We start from the raw sequence: 6,197 nt of genomic DNA, 5'->3' as shown, positions 1-6,197 counted from the left end.
TGGACTGGCTAGAGTGGGCTGATGGGGGGGCTCAAGGTCCTGCCTCCTCCCCATTCTTCCCTGCTCCTTTGAGGTTGCTTGCGCCCCAGGGTGCACTAGGAAGAAGCAGTGCTCTCATGAAAGGTATGGGCCCTCAATTGTGTTTTGCTTCTGTGGGAGGTTGGGTTGGTGGGGGGAAATAAATGGACAGGCTGTCTGGTACAATCCAACCCTTGGCATCCAATACACTCAGCCAGAGGTACAGGTGCAGGTACTTCACATCTTCAAAGTGCTGAAAAAACATTAACTAGTTCATTGGCATCAAAAGTTAATCACTTTTCAAAACTCTGTCAGGCTGCTAGTGTGGAAGATTTTGTCTGCAGCTGCCTGCTCTGTTCTATGGCATGAACTCCTGGGTTATTTCAGGGGAGTGCACAGGTCACTGAGGGGCAGGTTTCCCTGACTCATTCTGTTAACTGCTGGCTCTTTCCTCAAGGGACTAGCAGCATTTTCCCCGTGGACAGTCTCTGATGTCTCCTCAGATAGAATACAGACTCTGTTCCTGAAAGGGATATCAGCTCTTCAGTCTAGTGACACACAAGTGTTTTCCACTAAGGCAGCATCACAACGAAAATTATCTGCCTTTTTCCTTTGAACATTTCAGTATCTAGACTTACTTTACACATCTGAAGAAGTGAGGTTCTTACCTACGAAAGCTTATGCTCCCAATACTTCTGTTAGTCTTAAAGGTGCCACAGGACCCTCTGTTGCACTTTACACATTATGTGTGAAAGAAATGTTTTTTCTCTAAGGGCTTGTCTACACTAACAATTTGTTTGCAACCAGCTGGGGCGTGAATCTATCCTGCATTATCCTGTCGTGGCCTAACTTCAGTAAAATCCCGTTGACGGAAAGTCATCATTCTCCTGTGTCCAGACCTTGTCTGTGCTCTCATCCACTTCATATCCATCCTGCAGCAATGCCCATCTCCCACTCCATTACCATCTCTCTTCCACCTTTAGCTCTATTCCAATCCCCACCATTTACAACTCAGTCCAGTACTCACCCCCTCCTTCCTACCACAATCAACCCCACTGCAATCCCCATTTACCCCACCTCTCACGCTTCACTCCAATTCCTACGCCATCATGAATTCCCATTGCGGTTGTCTCTGCTCCAGCACCCCGTCCCTAACCATCCAGCACCATTACCATCCCATTCCCACCTCCACCCCCACTCTGTTCTTCACCAGGTCCCCACCTCTAACCTGCTAAAAACTGCACTTCACCATTATCCTGATCTCCATCCATCAGCAATCTCCTATAGTCCCATCCATACAGATATCCCTCCTTCACCCTCACTCCAAGCCCCATCTATGTTCTCCTCCACCACAATCTCATCCTCTTCACCCTCAATCCAGGCCTCATACCAGGTCCTACTTCCCCAGTGAATCCCAACATAATCTCCATCCTGCCACTTTTTAATCCACCCCCTAATAAAGCAGCAGGCAATTTGTACATTTTATTTTACGAAGCCATTTTCCTAGAACCCAATAAACTACATTTTCATTAAGGAAGAAAAATCCAGACATACCCATATTCCCACTGCCAGGGTTACCAAGAAATAGAGGACTATGACCAAGATGTCTGCAGCGTTATTGATTTTTGTGGAGGAGTCCATCCTGCTTGCTTCTTCGGCACCCTTCCTTCTCCTATCCTTGTATCACCTTTTGCAAACTTGAGATAACAATAAACCCGTTATCCCCTGCTGTTTTGTTTAATATTTAACTTCAGATTCACTTATTTCCTATGGGGCGCAAGTTGAACCTGGTGCTTTTTCTTGAGCTGTGATTCCCACCAAAAAACTGCTCCCCTATTACAACTGTTGCAGTTTTCATAGGCAAAGGAAGTCCCCAGTTCACATCCGCTGCAGAAGGCGCTCAGTGCAGTTGTAGCCCAAGAGCAGGCATCTGGGAAGCAGTGAGCTGTAGAAGGAGTGGCGTGGCCATAACATACTCGGTGTACGCACCTCCCTGTTTGTGGATACTTTTTCTGCAGTCGTGGTTCCTGTAAATCTGGTCATGGAATGAATTGTTTCCTTAAGAACAGGCTGCTTACCAAGACCAAAGGAAGAGTGACCTGACAGTTAGGGAAACACCACGGTTCTCTGAGCTGACACTCCTACTATGCTACCCTCATTCCAGCAGGAATATACAATGGAGGTACAGCCCAGGATTTCTGGGAACAAGTCACTTTGATCTCTTACATCTAGATATTTACAGAAGTGTCTGAACCATAAAGAACTGGCTAAGGAACTTGCTGGACCGTTAATGTTGATTTTGAAAAGCCTTGGAACCCTGCGGAAGTTCCAGAAGACTGGTAGAAAGCTAAAGCTGTGCCAATATTTAAAAGGGGCAAACTGGATGGCCCAAGTAATTTTAGGCCGGTCAGTCTGACAGATCCTTAGCAAGATAATGAGTGACTGATGTGGTACTCAATTAATAAAGAATTAGAGGTGGATAATATAATTAATGCTAATCAATATTGGTTTATGGAAAACAGAGCCTATCAAATTAACTTGATTTTTTTACATGCGATTACAAGTTTGGTTGATAAAAGTAACAGTGTTAATGTAATACAATGGCTCTCAAAAAGTGTTTATATGGTAAAAATGAGAAAGTATTTATAAAATAAATCAACTGGAATAGAAATAATGTACTTATATTTCAGTGCATAGTATATAGAGCAGTGTAAATAAGTCATTGTCTGTATGAAATTTTAGTTTCTACTGATTTCGTTAGTGTTTTTTATGTAGTCTGTTGTAAAACTAGGCAAATATCTAGATGAGTTGATATGCCCCCTGGAAGACCTCTGTGTACCCCTGATTGAGAACCACTGATGTAATATACTTAGACTTCTGTAGGCATTTGACTTGGTAACAACCATATTTTGATTAAAATCTAGAACAATATAAAATTAACATGGCACACATTAAATGTATGAGAAACTGGCTAACTGATAGATCTCAAAATGTTACTGTAATGAGAAATCACCATCAAGCAGATGTGTTTCCAGCAAGATCTCACAGGGATCAGTTTTTGGCCCTATGCTATTTACCATTTTAATCAATGACCTAGAAGAAAACATAAAACCACCATTGATAAAGTTTGTAAAAGACTCAAATTGGAGGAATGATAAATAATGAAGAGGACAGGTCATGAATAGTGATCTGGATCACTTGGTAAGCTGGGCGCAAGCAAATAATATGAATTTAAATATGTCTACAGGTAAATCTACACTTTCTAGGAACAAAGAACGTAGGAGGTACTTAAAGGATGGGGGACTCTCTCCTGGGAAGAAGTCACTCTGAAAAAGATTTGCGGGTAGTGGTGGATAATAAGCTGAGTGTGAGCTTCCAGTGCATCGCTGTGGCCAAAAGGGCTAATGCAAACCTTGTACGCATAAACAAGGAAACCTCAAGTAGGAATAGAGAAGTGACTTTACCTCTGTATTTGGCACTGATGTGACCATTCCTAGAATACTGCATCCAGTTCTGGGGCCCACAATTCAAGAAGGATGTTGATAAATTGGAGAGGGCTCAGAGAAGAGCCATGACAACAATTAAAGGACTAAGTAGACTCAAGGTGATCCATCTATTTAGCTTAACAAAGACCAGATTAAGGGGTGACTTGATAACCATTTATAAGTACCTACATGGAGAACAAATATTTAATAATAGGCTCTTCAGTCTCTCAGAGAAAGATATAATGTGATCCAATGGCTAGAAGTTGAAACAAGACAAATTCAGACTGGAAAGAAGGCATAAAACTTTAACAGTGAGGGAAATTAACCATTGGTACAATTTACCAAGGGTTGTGGTGTATACTCCATAACTGGCAATTTTTAAATCAAGATTGGATGTTTTTCCTAAAGATCTTAAAAGGGTTTATGGGGAGTTCTATGCCTGTGTTATCCAGGTCAGACTAAATGATCACAGTGGTCCCTTGTGGCCTGGAATCTATAAATAAAGTTGAGATTCAGACATCAACATCCCAGAAGTGAACACAGTTCAGGCTGTTCAGAACCAGGGTTTTTGCTCTGCCCACTGTCACCAATTATCAAGTTATAATTCCAGATGCCAATGGCACCAAAGTTCAGCAGTGCTTAGGTCAGGTCCCATCTCCAGTTATTTATTCTTTCTTGGGCTTCAAAATTAAACCAAACAAAATGACCTGATGCAAAAGAGAACTCAGATGTGGGGCAGGTTGTGACTCAACAGAGTTTCTAAATCAGTCAGAAACAGACCATTAAAAGGGAAGTTTCCTCTGGAGATTCCTGTGATCATCTCTGATTGAGCAGGAGGTGGGTATCACAGCCATTATCAGAGGAGTGCAGGAAATGTAGGCAACAGGCACAGGCATGGGGGGCGGGTGCCATAGGCTGGGGGAGGCTGTGCCTCCCCAAACAGCCAGGCATGGCCCTGCCCACGCTCCGCCCCTAGCCCCACCTCCTGCTTCACGCTCTGCATGCAGCTCCAGTCTCCCAGTGCTGGCTCCAGCTGCACCACCCACCATCCTGGCTCTCCCGGGCTGGGGGAGGGCTGCGGCCGCATGCCACCCACCCTCCCGGCGCTGACGGCTAGCCTCCCCCAGCCAGCAGTTCACACCCCGCCCATGGGCACAGGTACAAGAATTTCAGGGCTCTGGGGATATTTGAAAAAGTGTTGTCTCTACCTCTACTTTGCCCCACGCAATCACAATTCATTTACAGTTCAGTAGACTGCCTGCCAAAAACTGATTGCCTCATGGCATTTATTCTAAACAGTACATACAAAGCACAATGGGCTTGATTGTGATCTTATACTGGTTATACATCATTGACTAGTGGAATTACTCCAGATTTTCAGTAGTGCTTGGAATCCTTTCCAAGGTATAATTGTTCTATGAGAGTTAGCCTTTTTTCCAGTAATTAATAGCTAAACAGGAGAGAGTGTCTATATCTAAAAGATCATCAGAAAGAACCATTAATCTGAAATTATAGCGTAAAAGAAGAACTCCATCTTTCTCATCTATACACTGCAATGCAATTTAAGCACCTACAAATTTACAAGATGCTGTCCCCCAATATTTTAGGCATCTCTTCTTCAGCAGAGACCTCAGTTTGTTCTATAAACAGGTTGTGAAATTACTAGTTTTAAATCCAATAGGGAAAAAATAATCCTAAAAGCTGGTGAGCACCCACAATTCTACAACATTTTGTAAACACAACCTCTCTGGTTGTCTGCTCCAGAGAAAGGTCTTATTTACTAACCCTACTTACTAGGCAACAGTTTGTCTAAGGTAGGATGTAGCTGGCTTTTCATACAAAGGCTGATGCAAATAGATTCCCATGTGTCCTTGTAACATGAATTGTTTCATTTTCACTCATTCTTAATTCATGAATTGAATTCCAGTTTCAGCTCCTGTAGCCACAACAAACTCTGACAAAAGAAAATAGGAGGTTCTTGGGCCTGATTCTCCACTGCCTTGCCCATTGCGTTGTCATCCACCCCTGTGCAAACTGTCACTAAAGAGACTGTAAGATGCTACTATTGGTATAAATGACTGTAGACTTCTGCTTTACACCCACTCCACACACTTTGGCCAGGTCTAGATGACTCCACAACATGCAAAGACAGGAGAGACTCAGACTGCTGTATTGGTTTGGTTCTGCTTTCTCCTTGTCAGGTACAGATGTAACTGAGACACTCATTACAGTGTCAGGAAAAGACTGGCTGTGATAATCACAATACTTGTGCCTCCATATCCTCCAGAACCTGCAGTTCATATGGAATCCCACAGAGGCATCGTACTCAGCAGAATGTCAGCACTGCACAGCCTTTCACACACAGCACAGACAAAGTCAGCCTGTGGAATTCACTGCTGCAGGTGATCTGACACTCAAGTACTCTAGCTGGTTTAAAACAAAAAAAAATCTGGCCAACAACAACGTTTGTATTTATGCATGCAAAGGTAGGAGCAAATAAAATTCATGCTGCAAAGTGGGAGCTTCTCAGCAGGGGGCAGGAAAGAGACTCCCACCCCACACTCCTGAGCAGGGCATTCACAATTAGCTTGGTCCATTACTGGACATTTTCATCTTCCTGAAACACCTGCTCCAAAACTAGGCTCTACTGTAGGGGTGGGCAAACTTTTTGGCCCGAGGGCCACATCGGGGTTG

The sequence above is a fragment of the Terrapene carolina genome, unplaced genomic scaffold (genome assembly GCF_002925995.2).
Source record: "Terrapene carolina triunguis isolate 2854851 unplaced genomic scaffold, T_m_triunguis-2.0 Scaffold42752, whole genome shotgun sequence".
Lineage (NCBI taxonomy): Eukaryota > Metazoa > Chordata > Testudines > Emydidae > Terrapene > Terrapene triunguis.
The sequence above is the reverse complement of the archived record's forward strand: the minus strand, read 5'-3'. Positions refer to the sequence as shown.